The following is a 23986-nucleotide window of genomic DNA, read 5'->3' as shown; positions in this document are numbered from 1 at the left end:
CTTCAGCCAGGTCACGATCTCGCGGTCCGTGAGTTCGAGCCCCGCGGCGGGCTCTGGGCTGATGGCTCAGAGCCTGGAGCCTGTTTCCGATTCTGTGTCTCCCCTCTCTCTGCCCCTCCCGTTCATGCTCTGTCTCTCTCTGTCCCAAAAATAAATAAATGTTGAAAAAAAAAATTAAAAAAACAAATGACAAGATTTCATTCTTTTTAATGAATATTGAATATTGAATATTATTCAATATTCCACTGTGTGTATGTATGTGTGTATGTATATATCATACACCACATCTTCTTATCCATTCATCAGTGGATGGACATTTCAGGTCTTTCCATAATTTGGTTATTGTTGATAATGCTGCTATAAACTTTTGGGTGCATGTATCCCTTTGAATCAGTATTTTTGTATCCTTTGGGTAAATACCTAGTAGTGCAATTGCTGGTAGTTCTATTTTTAACTTTCTGAGGAATCTCCATACTGTTTTCCAGAGTGGCAGCACCGGTTTGCATGCCCACCAACAGTGCAAGAGGGTTCCCCTTTCTCATCCTCACCAACATTTGTTGTTTCCTTTGTGGTTAATTTTAGCCATTCTGACAGGTGTGAGGTGATATCTTATTGTAGTTTTGATTTGTATTTCTCTGATAATGAGTGATGTTGAGCATCTTTTCATGTGTCTGTTAGCTATCTGTATGTCTTCTTTGGAAACATATCTATTCATGTCTTGTGCCCATTTTTTAACTGGGTTATTTTTTAGGGGGAGGTGTTGAGTTTGGTAAGTTCTTTCTATATTTTGGATACTAACCCTTTATCAAGATATGTCATTTGCAAATATCTTCTCCATTCTGAAGGTTGCCTTTTAGTTTCATTGATTATTTCCTTCACTATGCAGGAGCTTTTTATCTTGATGAAATCCAAATAGTTTATTTCTGCTTTTGCTTCCCTTTGTTTCAGGAGACTATCTAGTAAGAAGTTGTTATGGCGGATGTCAGAGGTTACTGCCTGTGTTCTCCTCTAGGATTTTGATGGTTTCCTGTCTCACGTTTAGGTCTTTCATCCATTTTGAATTTATTTTTGTGTATTGTGTAGAAAGTGGCCCGGTTTCATTCTTTTGCATGTTGCTGTCCGGTTTTTCCAACACCATTTGTTGAAGAGACTGTATTTTTCCCATCGTATATTCTTTTCCGCTTTATTGAAAATTAGTTGACCATAACTGGTAGACCACCATAATTAGTAGACCACAACTGTGAGTCTAATTCTGGACTTTATATTCTGTTCCATTGATCTATGGAACAAAAATAGTCTGTTTTGTGCCACTACCATACTGTCTTGATGACTACAGCTTTGTATTATAGCTTGAAATCTGGAATTGTGATGCCTCCAGCTTTGGTTTTCTTTTTTAAGATTGCTTTGGCTATTCAGGGTCTTTTCTGGTTCCATACAAATTTTAGGATTTTTTGTTTTAGCTCTGTGAAAAATGCTGGTGGTATTTTGATCGGGATTGCATTAAATGTGTAGATTGCTTAGACATTTTAACAACATTTGTTCCTCCAATCCATGAGCATTAAATGTTTTTCCATTTCTTTGTGTCATCTTCAATTTCTTTCATCAGTTATTTACAGTTTTCAGAATAGAGATTTTTCATCTCTTTGGTTAGATTTATTCCTAGATACCTTATGGTTTTTGGTGCAATTGTAAATGTGATCAATTCCCTGATTTCTCTTTCTACTGCTTCCTTATTAGTGCTAAGAAATGCAACAGATTTCTGTACATTGATTTTGCATCAACTTTACTGAATTTGTGTATCAGTCCTAGCAATTTTTGGGGGGAGGCTTTTGGGTTTTCTATATAGAGTATCATGTCATCTGCAAATAGTGAAAACTTGACTTCTTCCTTGTCAATTTAGATGTCTTTTATTTCTTTTTGTTGTCTGGTTGCTGAGGCTAGGACTTCCAGTACTATGTTAAATAACAGTGGGACAGTGGACATCCCTTCCTTGTTCCTGACTGTGGAGGAAAAACTCTGTTTTTCCCCATTGAGGATGGTATTAGCTGTGGGTTTTTCATATGTGGGCCTTTATGATGTTGAGGTATGTTCCTTCTATCCCTACTTTGTTGAGGGCTTTTATCAAGAATGAATGCTGTACTTTGTCAAATGCTTTTTCTGCATCTATCGAGAGGATCAAATGGGTTCTTATCCTTTCTTTTATTATTTTGGTGCATCGCATTGATTGATTTGCCAATATTGAACCATCCTTGCAACCAAGGAATAAATTCCACTTGATCATGGTGAATGATTCTTTCAAGGTACTTTTGGCTTTGATTTGCTAGTATTTTGTTGAGAAGTTTTGTAGCCATGTTCATCAGGGATACTGGCCTGTAGTTCTCTTTTTAGTGGAGACTTTTTTGGTTTTGGAATCAGGATAATGCTGGCCTCGTAGAATTAGTTTGGAAGTTTTACTTCTATTTCTATTTTTGGAATAGTTTGAGAAGAATAGGTGTTAACTCTTCTTCAAATGTTTGGTAGAATTCCCCTGGGAAATCATATGGCCCTGGACTTTTGTTTGTTGGGAGATTTTTGGTTACTGATTCAATTTCTTTGTTGGTTATTGGTCTGTTCAAGTTTTCTAGTTCCTCCTGTTTCAGTTTTAGTAGTTTATATGTTTCTAGGAATTTATCCATTTTTTCCAGATTGCCCAATTTATTGGCATATGATTTTTTGTAATATTCTTATAATTGTTTGATATATATTTTAAGGAATATTAAAGATATGAACAAATGTATTAAAGTCAGTTTCTGTTAAGGGCTTTCTGTGCTTTATTCTGAACAATTGTGCACAATATCTTGAGAAAAACTTGTACCCCATTTCTAGTTAAGATAGTAGAGAGTTTTCTAGTTCTTTTTTTAGTCAATTTTTTTTCAATCATTTGAGAGCAAAGTACAAAAATAGCTCATGAACCAAATCACATTTTTATATTGTCATGTTCATTATAAAATGCCACTCAATTCTCCAAATCCTGTTAAATTCTTTCCTCATAAACATCCCTCTTTTGAATACCTAGTGTGGTTTCTGTTTCTCTGACATACAATCTTTTTATAGTCGCTAATTTAAAAACACGTAAACTATAAAAAAAAAAAAAGAAAAAAATAGAGCAAAGTGGTTGGACTTACTCAATCAGATATAAAGATCTTTATAAAGCACAGTAATAAGATAGTGTACTTTTAGCACAGGACTAGACAAAGACCAATGGAACAAAATAAGAATCCCAGAAAAACATATATACATAGAAACATGATTTATGTCAGGTAGCATTATAAATCAGTGGAAAAAGGATAAATGGGGCTGGAATCATTTTACATTTAAGTGGGAAAAAAAAAGAATCAGATCCCCACTTTATCTCATACACAAAGTCAATAACAGGTGAATTAATGTGAAAAAACAAACTTTAAAAGTTCTGAAAGCAAATATTGGTATAAATATCAGGATATGAAAAGATTTTTTAAATAAGACACAGAAACTACCAACCATTAAGGAAAAAACTGGCATATATGACTACATCAAAATTAACTTCCATGAACAAAGGCACCTTAAGCAAAGTGGAATGCCACAGTCTGAAAGAAAATACTCATAATGTATCAATCCATAAAGGATTGTATCCTTCAGAATATAAAGAAATCTTACAAAATCAATTTTAAAAAACTCAATAGAAAAATGGGCAAAGGATAAATAGGCAATTTTCAGAACAGGAAACACAAATGGCCAATAAAAATGTGAAATATGCTTAACCTCAGTAATAATTAGAGGCATATAAATAAAAATAATAAGACAAGGGCGCTTGGGTGGCTCAGTCGGTTAAGCGTCCGACTTCAGCTCAGGTCACGATCTCGCGGTCCGTGAGTTCGAGCCCCGCGTCGGGCTCTGGGCTGATGGCTCAGAGCCTGGAGTCTGCTTGCGATTCTGTGTCTCCCTCTCTCTCTGACCCTCCCCTGTTCATGCTCTGTCTCTGTCTCAAAAATAAATAAACGAAAAAAAAAATTAAAAAAAATTAAAGCAAGACAATATTTCAGTCTCACTGGACTAGTAAATATTAGTCGATCAGTACTGTGGTAACCATTCAAACATTCAGACCCTGAAGGAGAAATGGGAGCTCTTGAAAGTTAGATGTCGTCACATGACTGGTTTTGGCCAATTAAATATGAGCAGAAGTGATGTGTGTCACTTCTGGTCAGACACTTTTTTTTTTTTTGGACTTATTTTTGAGAGAGAGAGAGAGAAGGATAGAACAGGGAGGGCAGAAAGAGAAAGGGACAGAGGATTGGAAGCAGGCTCTGTGCTGACAGCAGAGAACCGGATGTGGGGCTTGAACACACGAACTGAGATCAAAGTCTTCGCTCAGCTGAGCCACCCAGGCGCCCAAGGGCAGAAACTTTAAAAACCAGAGTGCAACCCTTTTTTAGTTTTTCCCTGCCTCACAGTAGCTTGTGTCAGGTTGGGGCCCCTGTCAGCGCAGGGCCCTGAGTGCTGATGAACAGAACTTCAATGCTGACCCGCACTGTACTTGCAGCATGAGCAAGAAATAAGACTGAATGAAGCCATTGAGTTTTGTGGTTGTTGGTTATTGTGGCATGATTTAGTTATCCTGACTGATATAATCTTAATTCTTGGTGAGGAAACTGAACAACAAGGACTCTGATACCCTGCTGGTAGGAGTCTAAGCAGGCACAACAACTGTGGGGAAAAGTTTAGAAATGTTTGATCAAGCTGACAATATCTTCAACTCATGTGTACACGTGGATAATGATCAAAAGTTTTAACTGCAGCATTATTTTGAGACAAAAACTGAAAATTACCTCAATGTCCATTGACAGGAAATGGATAAGTACACTTTGGTAGATTCATAGAATAGATTACTATAGAATAGCTAAAATAAATACACTTAACCTATCTCTCTCAAAATGTATGAGTCTCAAAACATAATTTAGATTCTAAAAAATGATGTAAGGAGATGCACAGTATGATTTCATCATGTATAAAAGTTATATAGTATATTATGCTGTGGATGCATATATATGTAGTAAAGTACAACAATATGCATGGGAATAAACATTAAATTCAGGGAAGTGTTTACTTTGAGGTAAGTAAAAGTTAGAAGGATCATCTATAAAAGGGTGAAGGTATTTGGAATATTTCATTTCTTATAAAAATATATATCATGTTATTATGTAAAAATGCTGAACTGAGGGTACCTAGATGTTTGTTGTATTACCCTCTATGCTTCTGTCTACTTGAAATATTAATAATAATTAAAAAGAGAATAAAGGCAGGCAAAAATGAAAAAGAAAGAGCATCTATAATTCTACCTCCTCTGACCTATCCCTGAAATAAACTCTAGTAACGTATTGGTGTAAATCTGTCCGGTTGTCTCTGTCCAGCTGGAGAGGAGGAACAGGGTGGCAGGTTTTCAGACAACTGCAGTGAGGACAGAGCACAGAGTTCAGCTGGCTAGGTAATCTGGACCTTAACTTACTCATTTAAAGGATGTTGTTTGTGGGGCACCTGGGTGACTCAGTCAGTCAAATGTCCAACCCTTGATTTTGGCTCAGGTCATGATCTCAGGGTTTGTGAGATCAAGCCCCACAATGAGATCTATGCTGACAGCAGAGAGCCTGGTGCGGGGCTCAAATTTACAAACTGTGAGATCATGACCTGAGTTAAAGTCAGACGCTCAACCCACTAAGCCACTCGGGCTATTTAAACATTTTTCCCTCTTAATTTTTCAGAACCATTATAGACGTCTAAATACCTAGAAGTATACTTCTTATGCTAGAACATTCCTTTGAGAATTGACAATTCTGGCATTGAAGAAGGGCATCGACTTTAAACTTTATCTGAAAAGTGGTATTCCTTGTTCTTTTTCTGTTTTGTTTTTTTCTCATTTGCATTCTAGGATTCCTTAGGTATTTTAGCTATAATTTCCCTTGTTAGTTATTTTTTCAATATTCTGTTTTCGTCTCCAAACAAGATGCACATGCACACTTGGTAAGGAGGCTAAGTTTCACGTGTGATTTAATTTAAGCTATGGTTTCCTTGCACTTTTAGTGCCACCTTGTGGCAGTGCTCTGGTGTCAGAATCTATACTTTCCTGATTTTTTTTTTTTTTTTTAATGCTCCTGAACACATTTCCATCTGAGGTTTACAGTGTTAGTCATTTAAAGATATCATGTCACAAAGCAGTGTCGTTCTCAATCCATCTGCATAAGAGAGTCACGTGGTGACTCTAGGCCCACTCTAGAACCACTGTCCAAAAGTCATCAGCCAAGCTAGATGTCATTTAACAAATACTTCCACCACTTACTACTTACTGGGAAAGAAGTCTGCTTTCTTCTCTGAATATATGACTACTTATGGTTAGAAATGAATACACTTCAGAGATCCCCTCAAGTATTTGTTCCTGATGTAAAATAATTGATAGTTGCCTACATTTATGGTTCAAGCTTTCTCTTAATTTTAAAATTCTCATAATTTTAATGACCAATAGCTTCTGGTTGGCTTATTTTTTTTTTAATTTGGGAAAATATATTACCCATAGATAAGCATAGAGTCTAAAACAACCAACAGCTGTACCCCCCCCCCCCATTCAAACTTAACAAATGTGGAGAGGCTGGGAAGATGGCAGAATAGGAGGACCCTGAACTCAACTCATCCCTTGGATACAAGTAGATAGTACTCATATCAGTGTAAAAACCCAGAAAACAATCAAAAGACTGGCAGAACAGATTCCACAACTAAAGTCAGAGAAGAGGCCACATCAAGAGGGTAGGAAGGGAGGAGATGCGGTGGGGATCCAAATGAACCGCAGGAGGGAGCTACAGGCAAGAAGGGGGAGAAACAGACCCTCACTCTGGGGAGCCTGCACAGGGAAGAAAAATCCCAAAACATTTGGCTGTTCTTTTTTTAACTTTTTTTTTAATGTTTTTATTTTTGAGAGAGAGAGACACACACAGAGTACAAGCAGGGGAGGGGTAGAGAGAGAGGGAGACACAGAATCTGAGTCAGGCTTCAGGCTCTGAGCTGTCAGCACAGAGCCCAGTGTGGGTCTCGAACTCATGAACCATGAGATCATGACCTGGGCTGAAGTCAGCTGCTTAAGTGATTGAGCCACCCAGGTGCCCCAATTTTTTTTTAATGTTTTTCTTGAGAGAGAGGGTGGGGGGAGAGATTGAGAGAGACAGATCATGAGCAAGGGAAGGGCAGAGTGAGAGAAGGACACAGAATTCGAAACAGGCTTCAGGCTCTGAGCTGTCTGAGCCCGATGCAGGGCTCAAACTCATGAACCGTGAGATCATGACCTGAGGCCAAGTCAGACGCTTAACCAACTGAGCTGCTCAGGTGCCCCCAAAACATTTGGCTTTTAAAACTAGGGGGAATGGATTTCTTGAGTTCTTACAATAAGTGAGTGGGACATAAGTCTGGAATTTTAAGTCAGCAGGCTTGGCCTTGAAAGAGCCCAGAGGAAGCTGAGTCCCCTTGCTTAAAGACAGAGCACAACAAACAGCTCATGGAGATACAGCATAGAAGCAGCACTTTGAAAAACACATGGTGCATATGGGAGTTATTTACTAATTTCAGAGTGTGTCCCAGAAGGATGGGTTCACTGAAGGACTTCTACAGAAAGAAAGGAGCTCACAGGTACCATTTCCCTCCCCTGTCCCCCAGCATAAACACACAGTTACCTACAGGAACCATCCCACTGACATTCACTAACTAACTTGCTTACACAAAGCCTCGCCCTCTCACTCATTTCTCAAGTCCAATGAATATCTTTATGATCATTACTTCATTTATTTTTTAAAAAAATTTTATTTACTGAAGTAATCTCTACACACAATGTGGGGCTCAAACTCATGACTCTGAGATCAAGAGTTGCATACTGTATTGACTGAGCCAGTCAGGTGCCCTGGTGATCTTACTTTAGCTTCTCTATCAGGCATATTATTTACATTCATTTTGCTTAGGTCTCTTGCTATGGTTTTGTCTTGTTCATTTAGGACATATTCCTATACCCCCTCATTTTGTCTAACTCTCGTGTCTGTTTCTCTGTGTTAGGAAAGTCAGCTACATCTTTTGCTCTTGAAAGTAATGGCCTTATGAGGAAGAGGTCCTGTAGTGCCCTCCAGGGCAGTGGGTGGTCACCTTTACTTGAGTTTAGTCAGACCAGGCATTTGCCAGAGATGTAGTAGTACTGAACTGCTTGGTACACCCCCTCTCTGGCTTCAGCAGATCTACACTTTTCAGTCACCCCTCAATCCCTATGCTGTGGGTCCCTCCCCCCAGAAGACTGGTGTAAACCATGTTTCCTGACCTGAGCACTTTGCACTTTACAGATCCCATGGAAGCCCCCCACACACCTTGTTAAAACTGCATACCATGCATGCCCATGCATGCTTTGTGTGTCCACCCAGGCTGGTCCCTGCAAGGCAACAGGTCTCATTTCACATGTGGATCAGTGCATACCTTGTTAAAACTGCATGTTCCACCCCAGCTGGCCCACTCCCCTCTAATATGCTCTTTGTCAAGCCCATTCAAACCAGGGCCATAAGCCTGGCAGTGTGCAAACAGCTCTTACTGGGGCCAGTACCATCCCAAAGTTTCTCCTGCCCTGGGATGAGGGGAAGAAAACCACACAGACAAGTTATACGGTGGCCCCAACAGTGGGCTAGGGGCAGAAATTTCATCTTCCTTTAGAGACCTAAAGGAAACAGATCTAAGTAATATGCTTGATAGAGAATTTAAAATAATGATCATAAAGATACTCACTGGACTTGAGCAAAGAGTGGAGTGAGACTCTTAACAGAGAAATAAAAAAGGACCAACCAGAGATGAAGACACAATAAAGGAAATAAAAAATATACTAGATGGAATAAATAGCATGCTAGAGGAAGCAGAAGAACAAATTAGTGACTTGGAGGATGGAATAATGGAAGGTAATCAAGCTGAACAGAAAGAAAAAAAATATGCAAAATGATAATAGACTTAAGGAACTTAGTGACTCCATCAAGCATTATAACATTCACATTATAAGGAAGAAAGAGAAAGGGGGGCACAAAATTTATTTGAAGAAATAATAGCTGAAAACTTCCCTAATCTGGGGAAGGAAACATATCTAGATCCACAAGGCACAAAGGGCAAAATCAACCCAAGGAGGTCCACACCTAGACAAATAGTAATTAAAATGGCAAAAGTAGTGATTAAGAGAGATTTTTAAAACTTTTTTAAAGTGTTTATTTGAGAGCAGAGAGAGAGAGAGAGAGAGAGAGAGCAAGAGAGAGAGCTAGCAGGAAAAGGGACAGAGAGACAGGGAGAGAGAGAATCCCAAGCAGGCTCCTCACTGTCCTACAGAGCCTGACACAGGGCTTGAACTCACGAATTGTGAGATCATGACCTGGGCCAAAACCAAGAGTAAGACGCTTAACTGACTGAGCCACCCAGGCACCCCACCTTTTCTTTTTTGAGGAGAGAGAGAGACCAAGCAGGAGAAGGGGCAGAGAGAGAGGGCCAGAGAGGGTAAAGAGAATTTTTAAAGCAACAAGAGAAAATAAGATAGTTACATACAAGAGAAACCCATAAGACTATCAGTGGATTTTTCAGCAGAAACTTTGCAGGCCAGTAGGAAGTACCATCATGTATTCCAAGAGTTGAAAGGACAAAAAATCTGCAGCTATGACTAGTCTATTAGCAAGGTTATCTTTCAGTATAGAAGAGGAGAGATAGAGTTTCCCAGACAGACAAAAGCTAAAGGAGTTCATGACCACTAAACAAGCACTGCAAGAAACATTAAAGGGAATTCTTAGAATGGAAAGATAAGACCATAAGTAAGAGTAAGAAAAGTAGGAAGCACAGAAGCAGTAAAAATATCTATAAGAAATCAGTCAAGGAACTCACAAAATAAAAGAATGTAAATATGAAACCATATGGGGTGGGAAGGAATAAAGAATGGGTTCAAACTTAAGCGACCATCAACTTCATACAGAGTGCTATATGCAGATGATGTTATACACAAACCTAATGGTAGCCACAAATCAAAAACCAGGCATAGATATGCAATAAATAAAAAGAAAAGAATCCAAGTATATCACTAAAGAGAGCCAGAAAATTGTGAGAGAAAAAGTAAGAGAAGAAAAAAATCAGAGAACTACAAAAACAACCACAAACAAGTAACAAAATGGCGATAAATACATACCTATTAATAACTTTGAATGTAAATGGACTAAACATTCCAATCAAAATACACAGGGTGACAGAATGGATAAAAAACCAAAACCCATCTGTATGCTGCCTACAAGAGACTCATTTCAAACCTAAATATACATGCAGATTGAAAGTGAGGGGATGGAGAAACACTTATTGTGCAAATGGATGCATGCAAAAGAAAGCTGGGGTAGCAATACTTATATTGGACAAAACAGACTTTAAAACAGATTGCAACAAGAGATAAAGAAGGATGCTATTTAATAATAAGAGGGACAATCCAACAAGAAGATATAACAATTGTAACTATTTATGCACTCAACATGGGAGTACCCAAATACAAAAAAGTTAATAACAAACATAAGAACTAACTGACAGTAATACAATATTAGTATAGGAATTTAACACCGTATTGATATCAATGAATAAGTCATTCAAACAGAAAAACAAGGAATCAGTGGCTTTGAATGACACATTGAACCAGATGGATTTACCAAGTATATTCAGAACAGTCTACCCTAAAACAGCAGATTCACATCTTTTTGAGTGCACATGGAACATCCTACAGAATAGACCACATGTTAGGCCACAAACACACTCAACAAATTAAAAAATGATGAAAGTCATACCATGCATCATTTCCAATGACAATACCATGGAACCAGAAATCAACCGCAAGGAAAAATCTGGAAAAAGCACAAATACATGGAGGTTGAATAACATGCTACTAAACAATGAATGGGTCAACCAAGAAATTAAAGAAGAATTTAAAAATTACATGGAGAGAAATAAAAATGAAAATACAATAGTCCAAATCATTTGGGATTTAGCAAAAGTTATTCTAAGAGGGAAGGTTATAGCAATACAGGCCTACATCAAGAAGCAAGAAAAATCTCAAGTAAATAACCTAAACTTTACACCCTACTTATACTCAAAGGAACTAGAAAAGAAGAACAAACAAAACCCTAAACCAGCAGAAATAAGATTACAGCATAAATATTACAGCAGAAATAAGTGACGTAGAAACTAAAAAACAGGGGCGCCTCGGTGGCTCAGTCGGTTAAGCGTCCGACTTCAGCTCAGGTCACGATCTCGCGGTCCGTGAGTTCGAGCCCGACGTGGGGCTCTGGGCTCATGGCTCAGAGCCTGGAGCTTCCTTCCAATTCTGTATCTCCCTCTCTCTCTGCCCCTCCCCCGTTCATGCTCTGTCTCTCTGTCTCAAAAATAAATAAAAAACGTTAAAAAAAAATAAAAAAAAAAAAGAAACTAAAAAACAATAGAACAGATCAATGAAACCAGGAGCTGGCTCTTTGAAAAGATCAACAAAATTGGTAAACCTCCAGCCAGGCTCATGAAGAGAAATAGATAGACAGCAGGGGCAGAGGGGTGGGAGAAAGGTTCAAACACAATCAGAGATGAACGGGGAAATTAAAACTGATACCTTTCAAATACAAAGGATTATAAGAGAATATTATAAAAAATTGTATGCCAACAGATTGGACAATATAGAAACATATAAACTACCAAAACTGAAACATGAAGAAATAAAATTTGAACAGACTGATTACCAACAATGAAATTGAATCAGGAGTGAAAAAACTCCCAACAAACTAAAGTCCAGGACCAAATGGTTTCACAAGTGAATTCTACCAAACATTTAAAGAAGAGTTAATATCTATCCTTCTCAAACTATTCCAAAAAATAGAAGAGAAATGAAAAGTTCCAAATTCATTCAGGAAGCCAGTATTACTCTGATATGAAAACCAGATAAAGGCACCACAAGAAAGAGAACTATAGACCAATATCTCTGGTGAACATAGATGCAAAAATTCTCAAAAAATATTGGCGAACTGAATCCAACAATACATTAAAAAAATCATTCACCACAATCAAGTGAGATTTATGCCCCGATGCAAGGGTGGTTCAATATTTGCAAATCAATCAACATGATACATCACAGGAATAAGAGAAGGATAAAAACCATGTGATAATTTCAATAGATTCAGAAAAAGCATTTGACAAACTATAACATCCATTCATGATAAAACCCTCAACAAAGTAGGTTTAGAGGGAACATAATAATAATAATAATAATAATAATAATAAGTAAAGCCTTTTATGAAAAAACCATAGTTAACATCATACTCAATGGGGAAAAACTGAAAGCTTTCCCCTAAGCTCAGGAACAAGACAAGCGTGTTCACTCTCATCACTTTTATTCAACACAGTACTGGAAGTCCTAGATATAGCAATCAGACAACAAAAAGAAATAAAAGCCATCCAAATTGGTAAGGAAGAAGTAAAACTTTACTATTTGCAGATGGCATGATACTATATGTAGAAAACCCTGAAGACTCCACCAAAAAACTACTACAACTGATAAATGAATTTGGTAAGGTTGCAGGATACAAATCAACATACAGAAATCCATTGTATTTCTATACACTAATAATGAAGCAGTAGAAAGTGGAATTAAGGAAACAATCTCATTTACAATTGCACCAAAAATAATAAAATACCTAGGAATAAGCTTAACCAAAGAGGTGAAAGACCCGTACTCTGAAAACTAAAATACTGATGAAATAAGTTGAAGATAATACAAGTGGAAAAACACTCTATGCTCATGGATTGGAAGAACAAATATTGTTAAAATGTCTATACTACCCAAAGCAATCTATAGATTTAATGCAATCCCTATCAAAGTATCAACAGCATTTTTCACAGAACTAGAACAAACAATCCTAAAATTTGTATGGAACCACAAAAGACCCCAAATAGTCAAAGCAGTCTTGAAAAAGAAAAACAAATCTGGAGGTATCACAATTCCAGACTTCAAGTTATATTACAAAGCTGTAGTAATCAAAACAGCATGGTATTGGCACAACAACAGACACATAGATGAATGGAAGAAAACAGAAAGTCCAGAAATAAACCCATAATTATATGGTCAATTAAACTTCAACAAAGGAGGCAAGAATATGCAATGGGAAAAGACAGTCTCTTCAACAAATGATGTTGGGAAAACTGAACAGCTACATACATGCAAAAGAATGAAACTGGACAACTTTCTTACATCATACACAAAAATTAACTCAAAATGGAGTAAGGACCTAAATGTGAGACCTGAAATCATAAAAATCCTACAGGAGAGCACAGGCAGTAATTTCTCTGACACAGGTTGTAACATTTTTCTAGGCAAAAGAAACGAAAGCAAAACCAAACTATTGGGACTACATTAAATAAGAAGTCTCTGCATAAAAGGAAACAATCAAAAAATACAAAACCTACTGAATGGGAGAAGATATTTGGAAATGACATAACCAATAAAGGCATAGTATCCAAAATACATAAAGAACTTATAAAACTCAACACCAAGGAAACCCAAATAATGGGCAAGACATGAACAGACATTTCCCCAAAGAAGACATACATATGGCCAACAGACACACGAAATGATGGTCAACATCACTCATCATCAGGAAATGCAAATCAAAATCATAATGAGATATTACCTCACACCTGTCAGAATGGCTAAAATCAAAGCAGAAAAAACAACAAGTGTTGGCAAGGAGATGCAGAAATAGGAACCCTCTTGTACTGCTGGTGGGAATGCAAACTGGTACAGCTACTGTGGGAGACAGTATAGAAATTCCACAAAAAAATTAAAAATAGAACTACCCTAAAATTTAGTAATCACACTACTGGCTATTTACCCTAAAAATATAAAAACACTAATTTGAAAGGATATATACACACCTATGTTCATTGTAGCATTATTTATGATAGCCAAATTATGGAAACAGCCCAAGTGTCCATTGATAGATGAAGAGATAAGGTAGATGTGGTGTACATGCGCACGTGCGTGCACACACACACACACACACACAAGAATATTATTCAGCCATAAAAAAGAATGAAATCTTGTCATTTGCAACAACATGGATGGATCTAGAAAGTACAATGCTAAGTGAAATAAATCAGTCAGAGAAGACAAATATCAAATGATTTCACTCATATTTGGAATTTAAGAAACAAAACAAATGAACAAGGGAGAAAAGGACGCAAACCAAAAAACAGGCTTTTAACTGTAGAGAACAAACAGATGGTTTAACATCTGACCGCTAAACTGTGGCAGTGTGGTGAGTATAACACAATTCGAAGAGAGAGTTCAGCAGGTTCATGGAGGAGGTGAGATCTGAGCAGGGACTTGAAGCAAGGGGAAAATTCCAGTGGGAAGCAAAACACAAGAAGAGCAATCCAGGGGAACAACACAAGGCAAAGCCAAAATGGGAGCAAGCAATATACTTATTTCTAAAAGACTTTCATGTATCTTTCAAGCACTTACTATATCAGGCACTATTCTAAGTGCTTTACCTGTATGTATTACCTCATTTAACACAGCAATACTGTCATTACGAGCACCCTGTTCAGATCATTCGTTTCTGTTGCTCTTAGACAAATTGCCATCTCGGGTCTCAGTTTCTCCATCTGTAAGAAAAAGCAGAAAACATACTGTTCTGTACATAAATACATGCTTGGGGTAAACACAAGAAGAGACTAAATAAAAATTATATGCCTGTTAGGATAAGTTGGAGGATAAATGATAAGTGCTTTTTGTTTTTGTTTTTGTTTTAGAGAGAGAGAGAGTATGAGTCGGGATGGAGCAGAGGGAGGGAAGATGAGAGAGAGAGAGAGAGAGAGAGAGAGAGAGAATGAGTCTTAAGCAGGTTCCATGCTCAGCGTGGAGCCTGAAACAGGGCTTGATCCCATGACCTTGGGATCATGACCTGAGCCAAGATCAAGAGTTAGATGCTGTACTGACTGAGCCCCTGTTTTTGTTTTTTTTTTTGTTTTTTTTTTTTTGTTTTTTTTAAACGTTTTTTATTTATTTTTGGGACAGAGCGAGACAGAGCATGAACGGGGGAGGGGCAGAGAGAGAGGGAGACACAGAATCGGAAACAGGCTCCAGGCTCTGGGCCATCAGCCCAGAGCCCGACGCGGGGCTCCAACCCACAGACCGTGAGATCGTGACCTGGCTGAAGTCGGACGCTTAACCGACTGCGCCACCCAGGCGCCCCTGTTTTTGTTTTTTGAGCAACTGCCAGACCGCTTTCCAAAGTGGCTACACCATTTTGAATTCTCACTGACAGTCTATGAGCATTCCAATTTCACCACATTCTTTGCAACATGTTACTTGGCTCCTTTTTGGTGATAGCCATTCTACTGGGTGTCAAGTGGTATCTCATTGTGGTTTTGATTTACCTTTCCCTGATGACTAATGATACTGAGCATCCTTTTAAGTGCTATTGGCTATTTGTAGGTCTTCCTTGGAGAAATGTCTACTCAAACCACTTACGATTTTAAAAACTGGTTGATTTTTTAATGTTGACTTGTAAGTGTTCTTTATATATTCTGGATATAAGTCCCTTATCAGACATGTGGTTTGTAAATGTTTTCTCCCATTCTGTCTTCTCACTCTCTTGTGTCCAATGAATCACAAATGCTTTTAATTTTGATAAAGGGCAATTCATTTTTTCTTTTGTTGTTTGTGCTTTTAGTGTCATATCTAAGTATCCATTGCCAAATCCAAGGTTATGAAGATTTGCTTGTTTTATAGTTTTATAGTTTCAGTTCTTACATTTAGGTTTTTGATCCATTTGAGTCAACTTTTTGTACATGGAAGGAAGTAAGGGTCCAACTTTATTCTTTTGCAGGAGGCTACCCAGTTGTCTCAGTACTATTTATAGAAAAGATTATTCTTTCCCAACTGAATGGTTTTAAAACGCTCTATTGTTGCAAATCAATTGTCCATAGACACATGTCGTTTATTTCTTGACTCTCAATTCAGTTGCATTGTTCTATGTATCTCTCCTTATGCTAGTACTACATGTCTTGATTACTGCACCTTTGTGTAAGATTTAAAATCAGAAAGTGTGGATCCTCTTTGTTCTTTTTAAAAATTGTTTTGGCTGTTCTGGGTCCCTTGAGTTTCCACATGAATTTTAGGATTAGCATGTCAATTTCTACAAAAAGCCAGCTGAGATCCTGATACAAATTGTGGTAAATCTGTACATCAAGTTGATGTATTAACATCTTAATAGTATTAAGTCTTCTGATCCATGGGCATGGATAACTTTCCACTTATTTAGCTCTTTTTTTTTAAATTTCTTTCAATATTTCATAGTTTTCAGAGTATACTTTTCTTCAAAAATTTTTCACATTTCTTTTTGTGTTTTATAAACTTATTTTTATTTTGCTGGAAAGGGAATTGTTTTCTTAATTTCATTTTCAGATTTTTCATTGCTAGTGTATAGAAATTGATTTTTGTATATTGATTTTATGTCCTAAAATCCTGCTGAACTCAATTATATGCTCTATTGATTTTTTAGTGGATTTCTTAGGATTTTCTACATGTAAGATCATTTTTTCTGTGAATAGATGGGGAGTTTTACTTCCAATTTAGATGCAATTAATTTCATTTTCTGGCATGGCAGATTGCAAACCACCAAAAATTTAAAATATCAAGTAATAATGTCAGATATGTACAGAAATAAACTATGATGATGTGATGAGAGTGACCTCGGTAACTAGTTTAGATTGAGCACATGGGAAATGTCTCCTGTGAGGAAACGACATGTAACCTAACATCTGAATTATTAGGAAGAGCTTTCTACCTAGTGGGAACAGCTAACTGAAGAAACTGAAAGGTGAGAATGATCTTACTTTTTGGAGGAACAGGTAGGTTAATGTGAGGGGAATGCAGCAAGCAGGAGGGAAAAAGAGGTCAAGAGGCAACTAGGGGTTTGGTCATGTAATACTTTGGAAACCCGAGCAGTGGAGGTTGCATTTTAATCTAGGTTGGATGGGGTGTTACTGGAGTGTTAAGCAGGGAGTAATGTGATCTAATTCACATTTCAAAATCACCATAGTTGCTTTGTGAGTAACAGGTTGGAGTGGAAGTCAGAGAATTACTTAGGGGGCTATTGTGACACTTTGTGTAAAAGAGGTTAATGACTTGGCGTGGGGATAATGGAGATGGAGAGAAGCAAATGGATGTAGGGTGTTTGGGACCTGTTGACGAATTGGATGTGAAGAAGTGAAGGAAAGAGAGGAAGAGGAATAATTGCTGAGTAGCTGGTTTGCGCCCTTGGGTGGGTGGTAGTGCCATTTACTGAACTGGGATGATTGGGCTTGAACAAGCAGGGAGTTGGGGGGTTGGTGTTGGGGAGATACAGCACATGTTCTCTTCTATGTTCAATTGGAGATACCTCTTGGTATTCCAAATACGAAGCCAAGTAGGCAGTTCGATAAACATGACTGGAATGATAGGCAGTGAGCTGTTTTCAGCCTGAAGGAGCTGCCATGAGGCAGGAGGCACTCCAGGAATGTTTTAAGCAATCCAAGGTAAAATTGTTTTAAGAAAGTGTTGGAATTTGCTGATAGGCCCGGATTCCAATCCCGGTTTGTGGGTTATTTCACCTCTCTGAACTTCCTTCCCCACCTATAAAGTGGGATAACATCTGATTTGGGGGGTTTGCTGTGAGGCTAATGGAGATATGACATATCAGAGAGCTAGCACCATCCTCAGTATATATTCAACAAATAGCAACTACTCTTCTATACCACCTACAGTTTGGTAAGAATTGGCCTTGTCATAGACAAATAATAAGAGTCAAACTAGCTACATTTCCTCAAGGAAAAACGCATCTTGGAAAGAGGGATGCTATAAGACCATGCTGTAGTTCTCTCTATTCTTCAGTAAACCTCTTTGAAAACAGCATAGGTCCCTACCAACATCAGGAAATAGTTTTCCTACATAGCTCTTCCTTCAAATGCTCTTTGTCTAAGTTACGCCAAGACCTTTAATATAATAAAGTAACACAAAATGCCATAACCACCACCAAAATATTAGGTGTCCCTTTTCTTTCTTGCACTAAATACACACACACACACACACACACACACACACCCTTAGTAATTCAAATTATAGGAAGAAGGATATAAAACTCCCATCTTAAAGAATTTAAGGCTACTTTCCAAATATTAAAATAACAATGCAACAACAATAGTTAACATTTATGGAGGGTTTACTATAAGTCAGAAAGTACTGTGCTAATTTTTTTAGATAAAGCCATTTAATCCTCCAACAATCCCATATGGGTGGGATTAATACTATCCCATCACCTTCCCCAACAGATTAGCTTTAAATCAGAGGGGGAGAGCTAGCCTATTTGAACTGAACTGGCTAGGTCCCAGTACCTCTTAACTAGGCAGTACGAAAAGGTGAGATTCATAATAGTTGGCTCAGTGAATAGCTGAAGGAGAGCTGAAGACTTAATTCCAGATATTAGATGTGAAACGTATTCTTTTTGTTTTTATATTAAATTTGCCCTTAGCAGATTAGCATAATAGGGCTTCAGCCTCAGCTTCCAAAGCAATTTAGCGTATCTCACAATATCTGGCTGAATGTTCTGAAAAGGGAGAATTACAAACATGGTGCAAGAGTGTGGAATAAGCACCCCTAACAGATAATCTTTCCTGCAATATTTTAGCCCCTAAATATTTTGCTGAATCTTTACCAGGATAAACTCACTCGAAACAATCTTAAAATTTATAAAATACACCTTGTAACAGAGCTAATTTTTCATGAAAACCTGTGCTCTAGGAGCGCGTCCAGACTTTTCCTGAGAAGATGGAATGATTCAGATCAAGGGACTTTTCAAACCATTTTTGTCATTAACATTTATTTCAATTAAAGGAATGTAAATTCAGAATTAATGTAAGATAAAACCTTTTCAAAGTATTTGGTAAAGAAATACTATTAACAGTTTGATTAAAATGTTTGTGGTACCTGTGCTATGTATTACAGATGTTTATAAAATAAAAAGCCTATTCTGAAGAAAATCAAATGCTGATAAATTCTGGTTTGTAAAAAATCAATCCACTGGTACAGTACTCCCAGGGGAAAAGCAACTTGCCTTTTTATCATCAGATAAAAATCTAAAGAGCATACTTCTTTCAGTTGTGACCATCACAGCACTATATAACCTGTACAGGCCTAAATCCTTTTAATCAGAGAATACAGTAAAAGAAACAAGACTGTGGTATTTAACAGAGCTTATAGACCATGTACTATAAAACATTTTCTTTTGAAAATAAAAATTTTATAATCTATTTCAAAAACATCAAACAATTGAAAGATACATAAACTGGAACAAAATTTCCAAACATAAATTCAAAAACCTTGGAAAAGCCATACCTATAGCATCAAATAACATCTAGCTGCATTTACTAACTAAAATAGTCCCTAAAATGATTTCTGTATGTGTTAACGGAGTTTAACACTTCAACATTTCAATGGAAACTGCCATTCTGTCACACATTATCAAAATCTGTTCTCTAAATAATTTGAAGAAATTCCAATTATAAGACAATGGAGACTACAAATAGAAACAGTGAATTTTATAAGTTTTTCAAATGCCTATATGTGATTTCCAAACACATAATTTTTTATGCTTATAGTTTGGAACAAATTTCCCTGAGCACTCTTTCTGCTTGGTTAGAAAAATTAAAACATGATCTATATAATAGAATTTAGCTTGATTTCTACTGAATGCACAGCATTTTTCACCCATCAAATGTATTTGGGAATGTTTCCTTCTAGACACTGCTAAAGTAGTAAGTAATTGTAACTGTTTAATGGGGCTATTCGAATGGCTTTAGAAACATGGCTGGGTTTTAGAGCCCTGAGAACTGCACCCTGGGTGTATTATACAACTAAAATGATTTACTATCCTAAAACTATCAAGTTATTTTAATAAATTCAGAATGGCACTGGCTTCACAGAGGAAAAGGAACAATCAGTAATTCCAGCTCAGATAACCAATAGATAAGCATTAAAAACTGAAAGAAAAACAAGTTGGATGAACATTGTGCTTTCCATGGATTAATGCTGAAAAAAATTAACCCTCTTGCCCAACACAGGGAATACATCACACCTTGAAACTTTATTTAATATAGGCTTGAGACCTGTCACTCCTTAATATTCATGCAAACTTAAAATTAGCATCCCTGGGAGTTTCATTACACAGATTGCAGTTCTCAATGCTATCCCAAGAGTTACAGCTCAAAAGGCATACTATAATCAGTGCACATGCACAGTACCATCACCAGCTGTGTTCCCTTAATTTATTAAGGTCTTAAAAAGTTTTAGCTACTTGAGAGTTGAGGCCTCCTCTCTTTCAAATAAATAAAGGATAACAAATATTAGGAGTCTTAACTATGCAAATCTGTAAATACTAATTTTCTACATAGCATCACATTAAAAGAAAGTCAGATTTAAGAAGTTTCATATTTACAATTAGGTTTCAAAAGACCTAACTATACATTTCCCTTAGCATTATGATTTATGTGGTTTGCAAGAATAATAAATAAAACATTTAGAAGTCATTGTTCTGAAGATCTTCAAGAAGTGAGCAATCTCAGATGTCCAGAGGTGTGTTCTTTTTAGTTGTAGTTAAGATGCTTTATGCAGGACGCCCTGGACCAAAACGGCTTTTAGACCTAGATTTTTTAAACAGAAAAGAAGGTCAGAGGTGCTTCTAAAACAGGAGGAAGTTGCTGCTGCTTCTTTAGGTTCTGTTTGCTTGACAGTATCAGAGTTAAATGAAACTTCATGTAGCCCCACAATCCATTTTTAAAAACGTTTGGAGTGAGACATATTTTGGAATTCAGATTTTTGTGGATGTGGGGACAGAATATGGTACATATATTGTATATTATGGATTGGAGCAATGCCCTTTAACCAAACACATTAATACTTTTTCAGTGTAACAAATGAACATTTAAATTAAGTGTGATAAATAAAAACTATAAATGGCATCATAGTAGTTCAGCCAGGTTTGAGTTGCCACAAATGTACAAAAAAGTCTTGATGGTTTTCTGAGTTTTCTGGATTTCAGAATTGCTGATAAGGCATTTGGATCTGTAGTATTAATGATCCAATCTCAATCAGTGTTATAATTTAAAAGAAATTTTGTGATGTAAATGACAGAGGACCCATTTATTAAGAGAAATAAAATAAGGAACAGGAAAGACTTCAATGATTTATATAAAATAATAATATATAACCCATAAATAGTATAAAATTCTACTAATTCACAGTAGCAGTATAGTTTACATTCTTATCAGCAGGTGGCTCAGAACAGAAGTAATTCAGTAAACAGAAAACTTAAAAAAAAACCCAAAACTATACTTTCATTAAGTTTTGTGCTTATGAGCTTTTTAAGTCTTAACTTGATGTTAAATTCTGGTTCTGACTAATGTCTTGATGATCTAATCTTTGAAACAAAACAAACCAAACTCCAATTATGTGCCTCTATTGTTCATGTCATTTTCCCTAAAAAAGAAAATCACGTCAAAGCCAGTCGCATTCTGAATCTGTTTATGCTGCTTTACCTTGTGTTTTTTTCTGAGCTGCTTTGCCGGGCAGTGACTGGCACTGAGGCCTTAATTTGCGCTTCAAGTCTGGAATAAATACCTCCTGCAAACTGCAGAGTAAAGGGGCAAAATGAAGTTATTATTTTTATGGAATCAACAGAAGCTCTGCTTTATTAAAATGGCATTACTTTTTAGCTTAGAAGTAATTTTATTTTGATCTTTAAAATTCAGGCTCTTTGAATTATAATTTATGTGAATAATTTTACATATAGTAAAAATTCACCCTTTTTAGCGTACAGTTCTGAGTTCTGAAAATGCATACAGTAGTGTAACCATTGTTACAAGGGAGAAATACATTTCCATCACCTCAAGAAAATCCCCTTGTGCCTCTCATAAGTCAACCCACGATCAGTTCCCGGCAACTACTTATCTGTTTTATGTCCCTACAGTTTTGTATTTTTGAAAATATTACCTAAATTGAATCACACAGTCTGTGTAGCCTTTGAAATCTGGTTTCTTTCACTTAGCGTAATGTGTAGGAGATTCATTTATGTTACTGATGTATTAGTTCTTTCTTTTTTGTATGCACCACAGTTGGTTTATTCATTTACCAAGTGAAGGACATTTGGATTGTTTCTAATTTTGGCAGTTCTGAATAAAGCCAGTATAACATGTATGAACTGATCTCTATGGTGAGTAAATGTTTAACTTTATAAGAAACTGACACACTGTTTTCCAAAGTGACCATTCCTTTTTGCATCCCTACCAGCTATAAATGAGAGTTTCAGTTGCTCTCCATCCTGACCAGCACTTTTTTCCCCTTCATTGTAGATATTTTAGTTGTTATATAGCAGTTATCTCACTGAGGTTTTAATTTACATTTCCCTAATGACTAAAGATGCTGAATCTTTTTATGTGCTTATTTACCATCTGTATCCCTTCTTTCATGAAGGGTCTGGTTAATCTTTTGCCCATTTAGTTTTATTGGATTATTTGATTATTGAGTTTTGAAAGTTCTTTATATATTTTGGACACATCCTTTACCAGATAAGTGTTTTTACACATATTTTCTCATAGATTATGGCTTATCTTTTCATTTTCTTAGTAGTGTCTTTCAAAACGACCATTGATATTCAAAAGACCATTTTCTTAGTAGTGTCTTTCAAAAAGACCATTGACAAAGTTTGATTTGTCAAATTTTTTCTTTCACAGATCATGCTTTTGGTGTCACAGCTAAGAAATATTTGCCTAACCAAGGTCACAATGATTTTAGAATTTTTGACACTGTATGTTAATGATATTGAAATTAAAATTAAAAAAGAAAGATTTTATAAGTTTTATAGGGAAGTAAATTTTTAAATAAAAGAATTAGGGCAAGAGTTTTTGTGAATACATAATACCAATACTAATGTTAATATACAGTGTTATGACTAATACATAGTTTTAGTAAGAACACAGGTATTTCCAGGCATCATTTTCAGCAAGATTACATCTTATTTTAGAAATAACATCTAAGCACTGCCTACAGAGTTGACTGAAATCAGCAACTTCCAAAAAGTCACCCTCTGGATAGTCAGCAATGCACAGCTAATCTACTCGTGGTGTGACATTACACTTTCAGCAATAACCTACCTTATTATGTGTGTTATAGAGGACTTATGGACCACGGGTGATACGAAGGTGGACAACGTTTATGTGAGTGAACTGGTACAGAATAAAAATATATTAAAATATTTCCATTAGTTTTTAGAAATTCTGCCTAAAATATCTTTATATTACTCATGATGAAAATAAAGTAGGAAGGCATATCTATGCAAGCACAGTGCCCTAGCACATAATTCTTACTTCTTTTGCTTCCTTTGACTTGACACGGTCCAGATCACCCAATCATCTTTATTAGGTGCCCTGTAATTTCGGACATCCGCCGCTGATCTGGAGGTAAAATAAACCTAACTTTTTATGGGGATGATTTATAACTTGTTTCTTAAAGAACACACACTTCAATTATCATGAATTTATGAAAATACCATTAGATACTATTTTACAGACATCTACACATATTTATCTTTGAAGAACTTTAGGCAGCAAGTGGCAAAATGGCTTATACATAGGTAATTGTGCTGCTTTTAAAAACAATTTGACAAAAATTTCATATATTAAAAAAATAAAAAAAATAAAAAAAGATTAAAAACAGACCTATTGGTTACATGTTATAATAAATAGTGAAGAACAAAAAAAAACCCACTTGTAAATGAACCTAAAATATGATGCGCAAGTAATGGGCAAAAGTCAGTCTGAGACCTCC

The 23986-nt window shown here is 36.5% G+C and overlaps 1 protein-coding gene and 1 long non-coding RNA gene across 2 annotated transcripts in view; both read right to left on the bottom strand.

Annotated features, from left to right (window-relative positions):
- Positions 1-23986, bottom strand: part of KIAA1841 (KIAA1841 ortholog) — a 123461-nt gene that overhangs the window by 41669 nt on the left and 57806 nt on the right. The window lies entirely within an intron of this gene.
- On the bottom strand, positions 21709-23567 carry LOC115510628. Its single transcript, XR_003967782.1, has 3 exons — positions 23527-23567; positions 23314-23385; positions 21709-21791 (listed from the first exon to the last, which is right to left on the bottom strand). It is a non-coding gene; the product is annotated as an uncharacterized LOC115510628 (long non-coding RNA).

This window comes from Lynx canadensis, chromosome A3 (assembly GCF_007474595.2).
Source record: "Lynx canadensis isolate LIC74 chromosome A3, mLynCan4.pri.v2, whole genome shotgun sequence".
Taxonomy (NCBI): domain Eukaryota; kingdom Metazoa; phylum Chordata; class Mammalia; order Carnivora; family Felidae; genus Lynx; species Lynx canadensis.
The sequence above is the reverse complement of the archived record's forward strand: the minus strand, read 5'-3'. Positions and strand labels throughout refer to the sequence as shown.